The following is a 12,817-nucleotide window of genomic DNA, read 5'->3' as shown; positions in this document are numbered from 1 at the left end:
TTTGTTAGTTAAATTTTTTCCTATGATGGAAAAGTAGTGCCCACAAGAAGGATGTCAGCTCACGTATGCCCATTTTTCAGACAGCTCTAGAGTTTCTCAGAGTTGGCACTGGGATTGGGGGAAATCAGTAAAGAAAAAGATAACTAACCTTGTTCCTGGAAGTCATTACGGGCAAATTGACAAGGATTTATAGCTATGGAACTTGATTTTTGTCACATGTTAGGTTAGATTACTTCACATATATGCTATACATACTTTGCTTTAAAAACATTAAAAGGAAAATATGTTAGAATAATATGGGGGAATAAACAAACAACAGAAGGGTAGCCACCCATCACACACAAGAAGAGACAATTTTAAAATGGGATTTGACCATAAGTTTTCAAATAAGTTCTGTATAGTATGAGATATAACCATATCCTATTTCAGGATGATGATAAGCAAATGTGATTTTATAACTACTGTGAGAAATGTATGTGAAATCATGAAATGCAAAGAAGTGTCAAAATACTGGAAAAATGGAGGCTCCTAAGTTTTAAATCAGGGGTAGTTCATGGATTAATTTATCCACCAAATATTTATTGAGCACATAATATATATTAATTCCTGTGATAGATGTGGCAAATAGAACAGTGAAAGAGAAATAGTTTATTCTCTCATGCATTTGACAGACTAAGACAGTAGCCTCTATGGTAAGGAGAAAATAAGACAATTCGTTAGGGTTGGAAATGAAATATTAGAATTTTTTTCTTTTTTCTGTATTTTTTAGCCTAGAAATAAGAAACATATGAAGCTGTACTAATATTTAATATACAGATTGCCAAGGCCACCCTTACTGAGCCCAAATATGAGACCATTACATGTGCTCTACTGGTTTATGGAGACATCCCATGGAACAGTGGAAGTTCAATAAGACAGGTGGCCTTTGCTCATATTTAAACTACTCCAATTTAAGAGTACAGGTTAAGCAGATTTACAGATGATATTGTCCAATTTTAATGAAATTCACCCTCACAAAATGACAAGAAATTCAAAAAGACTCTTGCAAAGGAGCCATGGATCAAAGGCAATTCTCTTAACACAAGTACAACTGAACAATTAGAAAATAGCAATGCTAAGATTCCTCTTCCCCTTTGGGCAAATTTCCTATCAAACATTTATGAGTTAAAAGTCAATGATAATCTCATCAGATCTAATACAACAATGTCACTATTACTAAAATATTAGAATTATTATATAATTATTAAATTAAATGAGAAAAGTTCATGCTGAAAATGAAGAAAATAAAAAATAAACAATGTTGCATTCAACTTCATTCTTTTTCAGTTCCTATAATTGGCCAAGTTTTATAATATATTTATATTTATCATATTTGTATTTGATTATATTTTAAGAACATAATTTATACACAAACATAGGTTGGGATACAAATTCACAGAAATATTCTACTGTAAGGGGCGTACTATCAAAAACATTTGGAAGCCACTGATCTGGAGGGTGTAAATTCTACAAACAGATGTATGAGGCTAATATCAATAATCAGGAACATTTTAAAAGAGATATTTTATGAACGTTTGAAAAGAACTGTTAATATAATGAAAAGCATATAATGATCATTAGAAAGCAAGATGACTTTTGTAAAAATAACTTGCACAACTGAGTTGATTTGTCTTTTTAATAATGTCACACTGACATTAAGAGAATGGAGTAAATACTACTATCCTGAGCAAAGCACTTAAAAAAATCAAGATGTGACTAATTCAATAGAATTTAGATGACACATACTAGGAGGAATAACTAATACAATACATAACCAGAATAATCTTTCCAGGTCACTTCCTACAGTACCACAAGTCTAAAGTCTTTTGATTGCTCTGAGAATGAGATCTACAATCACTGTTCCCACCACCTTTCACTGACCCCCCTCCACCGCCGATGCCCTCACTACTCTCCTTAGTCAGTTTAAATTCCACGATTCAATCATTACAACCATTCTCTTGCACAGGCTCTTAGCTCTCGCCTCTCCCTGGCTTTCCTGACTGAATTTACACCCTCCACATTTAAACCTACGCCTGAATTGAAAGATGACTACAGCTAAACTAGTCACAGCCATGCCATCTAGTCTCACCTGCTCCTCTTCTCCATTTACGTAAATGACAACTCTGTTCTTTCAGTTGCTTAGCCAAAAGTTATAAAGTATTCCATGACTTTCTTTCATATTCTGCATCCAATCCTTCAGCTAATTCTACCTTCAAAATTATCCAGAAGAGAACTGATTTTCACCACTTCCACTGCTACCATTCTAATCCAAGCCACAAATACCTGCAAGAGCAACCTCCCCTCCCTCAAAACAAAACAAAACAAACCTCGTATTCTTCCTTTTCCCATGGCCAGCTCTGGTCTATTCTCAATTCAGCAGCCAAAATGATCTATTATAATGTAAAAGTCACTCATGTCATTCCTCCACTCAAAATCCTCCAGGGGCTTTCCAAACTAAAAGCTCAAATTTCTTGCAGTGACATATAAAGCCAGCTTTTCTTTCTGATCTCATCTCAATCTCCTCTTTGCTAATTCCACTTCAGCCACATTGTCTTCCTCTTGTTTCTTGGACACACCATGCACACTTTCCCCTCCAGAGCTCTCCCATTCCTTTTACCTGGAATGATCAATCCCAGAACCAAGTGACTCGCTATTCTCGGTGAGACTTACTTGACCACCATATCTAAATTTGTAACACCTTTTTTTCTTCCCTCAGATTTCCCATTCCCATTTCCTTTACATTTTTTATTTAGCATTTACTCATTAACTATAAATAAATAAATGTATATACATATATATATACAATTTAGGTATCCTGTTTATTAGAATGTCAGCTTCATAAAGGCAGAGAAATGTGCCAGTTTTGTTCATTCCTCTCTGCTCAGCACTTAACAATAGTGCCTGGAACGTGCATGATACTCAATATTTATTTGTAAGATGGATTAATAAATCATTCAACAAGGCAGAATTTAACCAAAAGAGATGCATTACATTTAGATGCAAAAAGCATAAATGAACCTGGAGCACATCATGCTAAGTGAAATAAGCCAGTCACAGATGGACAAATGCTGCATGATTTCACCATTATGAGGTATCTAAAACAGTCAAACTCATTGAAGCAGAGAGTAGAATGGTGGTTGCCAGGGGCTGGGAAGGGAGGGGAACTGGGGGAATCCATTGTTGTTCAACAGGTATAAAATTTCAGTTATACAAGATGGAAAAAGTTCTAGAGATCTACTGAACTACAAAGTGCCTACAGCTAACGATGCTGTTACACACTTAAATAATTTAAGAGAGTAGCTCTCATGTTAAGTGTTTTTACCACAAAAACAAAAACGGGAAAAAAGGGACATGAGGAAACTTTCGGAGGCGATGGATATTATTTATTGCCTTGATTGTGGTGACGTTTTCATAGGTGTATACATATTTCCAAACTCATCAAATTGCAAGCATTGAATATGTATGATTTTTTGTGATCAAATGTACTTCAATAAATCTGTTAAGAAAATCAATTATAAAAATAAAGGAGGGGGCTTCCCTGGTGGCGCAGTGGTTGAGAATCTGCCTGCTAATGCAGGGGACACGGGTTCGAGCCCTGGTCTGGGAGGATCCCACATGCCGCAGAGCAACTAGGCCCGCGAGCCACAACTACTGAGCCTGCGCGTCTGGAGCCTCTGCTCCGCAACAAGAGAGGCCGCGATAGTGAGAGGCCCGCGCACCGTGATGAAGAGTGGCCCCCGCTTGCCGCAACTAGAGAAAGCCCTCGCACAGAAACGAACACCCAACACAGCCAAAAATAAAATTAATTAATTAAAAATAATAATAATAATAAAAAAATAAAATAAAGGATGGGGGACCTAATTTGGCCCCTCTCTTGCAATTTCCCACATATATTATGTTATCTGTACGGCAGTGCCTTTGTATGTGCTTTTTCTTCTACCTTACATTTCCTTCTCCCTCACCATTCATCTCAGTTAGTTGCTCAATGAAGACTTACCTATTATAAGACACCTCCTTTAAATCTATTAAATCCTCTTCTGTGCTACCTCTGTAGTATGTTCATACTTCTATCACTGCCCCTATTACACCATGTTGTCATTATCTGTTTTGAGTCTTCCTCCTTATAAGCTATGTGCTCCTGGATGTTAAGATCCATGTCCATGATTTGCTGTATTTGACACCCCCATGTCTATGTTATACAACTGATTTGCAAATGTAATTGAATCTATATATTTTTAAAATCTAGAATGATCCAATTTTCCAAAAGCTTTAGTGTGAGCCAAAATTGTCATTAGTAGATATTCATTATCCAGATTATGAAAAGTAGATCTCAAATATTGTGTCAAAAACACAGGCACAGGAGAGGGTGAGCCTCCCATTACCGGGTGCATTTGGGCAGAGCCTGGATGGTCAACGCACAAGGACTCTTATAAAAGAGATTCTTGAACCACATGGGAAGTTAGACTATAAAAGCCCCCAGGACCTGAAAAAAATCATTCTCTGATCAGAGAAAATCATTCTCCGATTTTTTTCTTTTTTTGCAATTTGTGGCAGTCTTTGAGGTTTTAGCATACTATATTGTTCTATCTAATTTAGTACAATTTGATGTACTAAATTAGATGTTTGGAATTTAGAAGCATATATATTTAATACTGAATTTTATTTTTTAGAAAAGGTGTACTTAATCATTACTGTGTTACTGTTTCAAGAGTAACAACTTTATTTCAAAATACCTTAGTGACTACAAAAAACATAAAAGTTATGCTTCTACTAATAATTTTATCATACAACATATTTTACTATGTTAAACTTACTATGTTACTATATTTTCTTACTTTATCGTAAAAACAATACCAAACCTAGAAAAAGCAGAAATTGTTACCTTCATTCTATAATGAGTGTTCTAGTACAGAAAGGTTTCAATGACTTGTCCAAGATCACATAGCAAGTCATGGCAGATTTAGAAGTAGAATTTTCTCCTGATTTTAGCCCAGAGCTCAGTACATTTCAAACCTACATATCTAACTTCCAGAGTCTACTGATGGAGAGAGAATTTTTAAGAATTTCCTTTTATTTATTTAAGAAAGAAATGGTCAGTTTGCTTTTGTTTTCCTAAGTTAAGCAAAGAAAATATACTTCATATTTACTGAAATTAAATTTTTTAATTTACTATTTATCCAAAAAGCCAGAATAGATTCTTAGAATACAGTATTTAGTATTTGAATTGCAGTAACCCACGGACATTTTTTTCTTTCAAGGCTCTCACACCTTTCAAGGCTCTCACACCTTGACCTTAATATCCAGAATGTTGTCTTCACATATGAATTCCCATCTGGCAGGAGACCTTTTCTGCTCTTGATTTTAAAGAAATCTGATATAATTTGAAATCATTTAAATTACAGAAAAGCACATATAGATTATTGGCTAAGTCTTTTTCTGCTCTTTATTATGCAAAAGTTTGATGTCTTCTTTTAATATAAAATAAGCCAAGTTACTCTCTGTGTATCAGTCACTATTAGCAAGAAATTTACAAAAATGTGCCATGACTATAAGTTAAAAGCATAGTAAGTCTTCTCTGAGGGATCACTTTTGAAGACCAGGAACCTGCAGAAACTGAGAAAATGTTCCTTCAAAGTAATTCTTATGATTTCAAATTCCTTTTTCTATACTTATGATAAACCCATACATTTTCCTACTAAAATACTTGCATGGCACAAATAAGATTTTTTGTTAATCTCACAGTAGAAGTAACGATGGTGACAGTGAAAATTGGGATTTTGAACCTGAAGTCTGTGTATATTATCATTCAGTTAATCAAAATCTTCCAGGGTATATAAACAATTGAGGAAATTAGTATAGGAAATTTAAAATAGCCTCAATAATTCTGCAAGGATATGTAGAAGTGGACTAGAAAATATATTTTGCAAGAATAGGTAGATAAATAGACAGCTATACACACAAACACACATATATAAATTCTCATCAGTAAAAGTTGTGCACTGTCTAGGACATATATATGATATCTCTCAGTTCTTCCTTTGTTTTAAGTCTACATAATACCCGAAAGAAAAAAAAAAAAAAAAGGAAAAGCTCTACAGAAGGCAAATTATAGTTTCCAAGAAAACAAAAATGGTAGATGATAAGATACTTAACCAATTGGTAAGTATCTTAATCCTTGCTGTGTTAACCCTCAGCCTCTGAGAGATAAATAGATGTACATCAAAAAGTGGCTCATATTGGGCAACTTTCCAATAAGATATTCACCAGTTGCAATAAGTGCCCAGCCAGTTTCCTAAATGGAATCAGCCATCCGTGGGACAAGTCAAGTGGATCATATTACAGAAATTGCCAAGACATTATCCCAACTGTTCAAATAAAGGCTTCTTGATCCTGAACCTGAAGGGGACGATCAAGAACAAATCTACTGCTGACCAGCATCTACAATGGCTACAGCTGCTTTAATGATACAAATTACCAAACATTCTACAGCACCTCCAAAGATTATTACAAGGAAATCTTGCCCTTATCCGTCCATCCTATGAAGGTACAAAATCATATTTGGAATAACATCCAATCCATTCCAATCCTATCCTTGCAAATAGGCCCAGTACATCCGGAAAGGAGAGAAGGGAGGGAGGGAAAGAAGGAAGGCAGGGTGGAAGAAAGGAGGAAGGAAATGACTGACAACAATCTTCTCATACTTCTGAGTGCCTGTCTAGAAAGATTATACAACTGAACAGAATCCAGCTTTCGTATTCCTAAACTAAAATACAATTAACAACATAATAGAAAGCATAATTACCTAAGTAAGGTCTTCATAAGGAAAATGCAACTTAAGAAAGTTTTCTTCCTGTAAGCTTACATATGTATTAATATCTATTCATTAAAATATCGGTCTTAGAAAAACTATACAATTCTCTCAAAACCTTCTGAAAAATTCAACACACTTCCCTGTTTAAAAAAATAATTAAGAGTTCAAAAGTTTAGAAGCTTAAAAACCTTCTCAAAATTTTCATTGAGCAGAGAATATGTGTGAACCATGTACAGATTGTCCCCTACATAGCTTGGTTCAATTTATGATTTTTCAACCTTACCATGGTGGGAAAGTGATACACATTCAGTAGAAAATGTACTTCGAATTGTGAACTGTGGTCTTTTCCCAGGCTAGCCATACGGGGTACAATCCTCTCTCGTGATGCTGGGCAGGGCAGCAGCTCCCAGCCAGCCACTCAGGAGGGTAAACAACCGATAACACTTACAAGCATTTGGTACCCATACAAACATTCTGTTTTTCATTTCCAGTTCAGCATTCAATAAATTACATGAGATTTTCAACACTTTATTATAAAATAGGCTTTGTGTTAGATGATTTTGCCAAACTGTAGGCTAATGTAAGTGCTCTGAGTACATTTAAGGTAGGCTAGGCTAAGCTATGACGTTCAGTAGGTTAGGTGTATTAAATCCATTTTCAACTTATGACTTTTTTACTTACGACGGGTTTATCAGGATGTAACCCCATGTTAAGTCTCAGGTGATCTGTACACAATACAAAGTATACAGAAGTATGTGGCAATTTCATATAATTCATAAAACATAACATGTAGATGTGCCATACCTTTCAATTCCTCAGGTAGCTCCATAAAAGGAATCTAGATTACCAAAGTGACATTTATATGTTGTCTGTGTCTCAATAATGGTGATGGAAACTAGGAAAGAAACAGTGCATTCCCTGGATGTTTAAATCAACTGAAACAGTCTATTCTCGTGATGCATTGTGGCATGAGTGAGGATACATCCTTAAGCTCCACATATATTTTGCTAATTTCCCTAGGTTCATTACTTTCTGGTTTTTTCTGACACTTCCTTTGCACTCTTGCTCCCTCTCCCTCTCTCTCTCTTTCCCTCTCTTCTAATTAGGCCACTTCTTTCTTCCTATCATTCTTGCTCTAAATATACTTGCTAAGTCTATCGCTGCTCTTGCCTCTTTTCCAAGTTATCTTTTTTTAGGCACAATGCCAGTGCCATTTTTCTTATGATTTGTGAAAGTCTTTCTTTCCTCTGTCCCTGCCCAGGCCTCCTACCCCCTGCCTAAGCTTTTCCTTTTTCCTCTATTATCTACTATGCTCTCTGTTATATTTCTAGCCCTTAAAGTTCACAGGGCTCATGAGAAAAGAAAACTACAGCTGTGGTGAAACAACAGAGGTTTGTCCAAAAACTACCCTTAGTTTTTTGGATCTAGTTTACACTGTTGCCTCCAAACAATAGCTTAATTGCAGGGATCTCGGAGAAAAAAAATAAAGCTGCAAAAATCAAGCAAAAGCCTTGGAAAAAGCACTTGTTGTCATCTGTCTGTTCTCAAGTCAGGCCCCTCCAGTTTGCCTCATCCCTGCATCCATATACTAAAACAAGATATATTTACATTTTCTCCTTATTTACAGGATTGTAATTGGATCATAAAAGCTTCTGTTCACCCAATTAATGAACTGAACGTGCAATAATAATATGACACAGAATACATCCAATCTTAAACTGTAAGTGATAAGTATAAGAAAATATATTTAATTTGAATAGGATGTTTGCAGTCTTATCCAGAACACTGGGGAAGGCAATCGAGTACCTGATGTCTGAGCTCTTAGTGACATACACAGAATCTCATGGGCTAAAGAAATTCCCAGAGGAGAATTGTAGAAATTAATAGCCAGCTTGGGCTTCTACCATTGAATCACTTCTTTGCTTAGATATGCAATGATTTTAAAGTCTTTAATTTTACCAGTGTTGTTATATTTTTTGTTTTTCTATAACATCCTGTTATATTTATTTTTATGGCTAGTTTAGTTGCCTGAAATTACTGCCCTTCCCCTGTAGGCACAAAATGTTAGGTGAATTTGCCTCAATACTGATCAGCATTTTTATTTTCATTTCACAAGTAAATACTTTTATATACATGCTTTGAAAAAAGAATATATTTAAAGTCTTAATAGGGAAATTGATCATTATAAATGTAATTAGATCCCTTGCCTTTTTTTTTTTTAACTCTCCAAATGCATCTGCAATAGGTCTATTGAGCTGCTGACCTACAGAGAAAAAATCTTCCTGATTATAACTGGAAACATTAAAAAAAAATCCTATATTTGCAAAATCAAAATTATCAAAAATGATAGCACCAGGAATACCAAATTAAGTTCCCTGTAAGCTACAATCAGAAGTTAACAGTACTAAGACAGTTAATGGAATTGAACTTGTAAACAAAATCCTTTCACAAAATCACACCTGACTTAGTCTTCGGGGGAAGATGGTGAGTGAAAAATATATGGATTCTAAATAGATCATCAGGATATTAAAGATGAACAGAATAGACAAAAAAAAATAAAGTGAAGAAAAGCAAAAAGTGGGGATGCTGTTATTTAATTAACACTGATGTATAGTCATGAATACCATATAGATAGAAATTCATACTCTAAGACTCTTTTTAAAGAGAAATACTGCTGTGGTAAGAGAAAAGGAAGCATTAACACTGACCTGCTTTTGAGCAGTGATATTTTGCCCTACGAAGTTCTGTGAAAATTGCACTGTACCAGTAATATTTAATTGTAGCATAAAAATTAAACACCATTTACTGGACAAAATAGGGATAGAATGTAAATTAAGTAAGTTTCAATTCATGTCTTCTTACTCACATCTGTTGGCAGTTTGAATAGTTTTAGTGTCATTAATTGTTATAAAAGTGCAAGATTTGCTGTATGCTTGCCACTTAGGACCAAAGGCACAAAAGTCTAATTGAACTAAGTAATTAGTAATTTGTCATTTCCTATTGTCAGCAATTACTTTCCATTAGAAATCCTCACTGAAAATTCTAATTTGAAGTGAGGTTTGCATTTTATTGCTGTCCATCCAAATTAGTTTAAAATTGACAGCTACATTTTCATTTAAAATTTTAAAGATATTAAACATGCTTGAAGAAACTGAAGCACACTCAGCTCCACATAAGCCTGTGTGTGTGTGTGTGTGTGTGTGTGTGTGTGTGTGTGTGTGTGTGTGTGTGTGTGTGTGTGCAGGCACATGCAGGCACACACACTCACAAGAAAAAACAGCTAACACCAAAGGAGGTGCTTTTTATTTTTCCAAAAGGGAGTTGCTGTGTGTGCAAATATCACATCGTGGTTAATTCTATGAACTTCCAGCTTTCTGATTTTTACATCTCCACACAGAACCCTGCAGTGATGCTCTCACCTGCACACAGATGGACAAGGAAACAACACACTATTAGACTTCTTTCTAGGGTTCCGAGCTCCCTCTGGGATATTGCTGTTGGATGGTTTTTCATTTGTTCTTTCTTCATGCTCCACTAACCAATCAACACTTTCCCTTCCCTATGTTCTGAGCACCGTAAAAAGCTAAAAGGGAACTTAGCCCTCAAAAATAATACTAAGGAGCTGATTTATAATTAGCATGGGTCCACTGATGTACTTTAACTAACGGCAACTGATGAGTCAAGCTTATCCTTAGTTTCCTTTGTGAAAGTTTGAGCACTACATGTTATCCCAACTAGATGGTTTTCCTCTTTTAAAACTTAAGGCTGTTTCCCTTTAAGTACAGCTGGATTTCTTTAACAAATAGACTAGGCTTCCAATTGTTAACATTAAAGATACAGATGCAAAGTTCACATATTTTTCTCTCTACCCCATGATTAAAATTCTGAAACCCTAAAACAAATCTTTAAAAGCCTTGAGTTAATATACCTGTACATGAAGGCCCCGTGTCTTAGATGAGGCTAACAGAAGTTGCTTGGGGAAAAGCATATCCACATATTTATTGTGATAAAGAGGGCAATATCCATAAAGAACAGATTTGATTTATTAACCTAGAGTTAGAATTACATTCAAAGGCAAACGACAATGAAATTCCACAATTACATGTCTAATAATTCAATAACTAATAAGGGTGGTGCTGAATGCATCTCTATGTTAATTGAAGTGATATGGTTTACTAATTTCTTTTTCCCTAAGTTACGTAAGTGCTAAAATTGACTTATAACGCTAGAAGTCATAATGAATTTCTCTTATTTTTTTAAAGTGACACTCTAATCATTACTCTAAATTCATATACTTTCATAGAACAAATTTTCTACTGTTACCCCTTTGGTAACTAACTAGATATACCACACATCTGTAACACTTAAGTGAACATTAATTAGTGCTAATTTACAATCAAATTCCAATGGAGAAGCAAATTACGCTTTCTTGAACATCAAAAGTCTTTATCATGACCATTATGATGAAGAATGCCAGAACATCTTAATTATTTCTGCTTATAAATAATGTTTCCCACAAATCTTCAAAATGCACAAGAATGCTCTAGAAAGCAAAAAAAGAAAAAAATGCTAGTCTCATTATAATTTGGTTTTAACTTAGTAATAATGCAGTTCATTTCAATGAATATCTTGCTCTCTCTACTTCAATGTAATAAAAAAGAGATGGCCTGAAAATTCAAGAGCAAATTTTTCCGTTGTGTGTATTGTTTAAGAGCTATTGAAATAGATTTAAAAATTTTTACTACACTGCCACAGAATTTTGCTACATAAATCCAAGATTGTCTATAATATCTCAGTTTTAGGTGAACCAAAAATTCTTTAAACTGTAAAATATTTGCCTCCTTACAATGAATCACATAGTTCTAAAGCAATATGCTTCACAGAAGAAAAATAAGCAACAGAAACCAACAAACTCCTATTCTACTCATTCTAAAACCATGTATAATTGCCAATAAGGCACTGAAGAAAAGAGAATTAAATTAAAAATTCAGTAAACACTGATCAATATGCTTGTAAATACCAAGTCTATAAAATGATCTTCTCTTTAAATGTAGTTAAACCACAGGTATATGTTCTATATTTTGGAATTCAGTGATCATTTTTAAATCTAGTTCAATTCGTTTCAAATGGAAACATGCCAGAAATCTAAGAAAACCGCCAGAGAGGATAATACAAAAGAAGGAAGGAATGAATGAAAGAAGAAAGAGAGAGAGAGAAGGGAGAGAGGGAGGGAGGGAGAAGGGAGGAAAGAAAGAAGGAAAAAAGGAAGAAAACAGCAGCTCAGATCGTGAAACTCTCGCTGTCTCCTGGTTTAGCATTAGCTCACAATCAGCTGAATAAAGAAGTCATCTCTGTCTAAGATGTAAATAAATCACAAGCCTCAGTTACTTTACCACTAGCTGTTTGTCATTCAGGAAAATAATGGTTAATCAATGTCTAATCAATGAAGATGTGTAACATATTAGTTTGCAGTCCTTCATCATCCTATTTTCTTCAATTGCCTGGGGGTTTGTGTTCAGTACTTACAGAATCGATTACAATTGAGAATGATCATTCAGCTCATGTTGAGAGCTGTCAGCTGTGCTTTCCACGAGGCAGTTTTACTCTTGTGTTTAATATGAGATGCTAATATTTAGCTGCATCTGACAAACTAGGTTCCATGGTGGAACATTTTATGAGAAGTGCTTAAGTAACTAATTGTATCACTACATGTCACTTGATGAAACTAAACTTTTCCTGACTTCACAATAATCATAAGCATTACTGGCTTGCTGTGGAAAATTAAAGGGAAATAGCTGCCTGCTTGAGTCTGATCATGCCTTCAGGGAAGGTCTAAGAAAGGCAACTACCAGTGATGCCCTTATAAATAACTACCGGGGGTGGGGGCAGGGGGAGTAGATAATTCTTCAATTTTCATATAAAGCAACATTTTTCGACATAAGGACAGTTACCCTCATGTGCAAGCTT

Source organism: Balaenoptera borealis, assembly GCF_965194805.1.
Source record: "Balaenoptera borealis genome assembly, chromosome: 6".
Classification (NCBI taxonomy): Eukaryota; Metazoa; Chordata; class Mammalia; order Artiodactyla; family Balaenopteridae; genus Balaenoptera; species Balaenoptera borealis.
The sequence above is the reverse complement of the archived record's forward strand: the minus strand, read 5'-3'. Positions refer to the sequence as shown.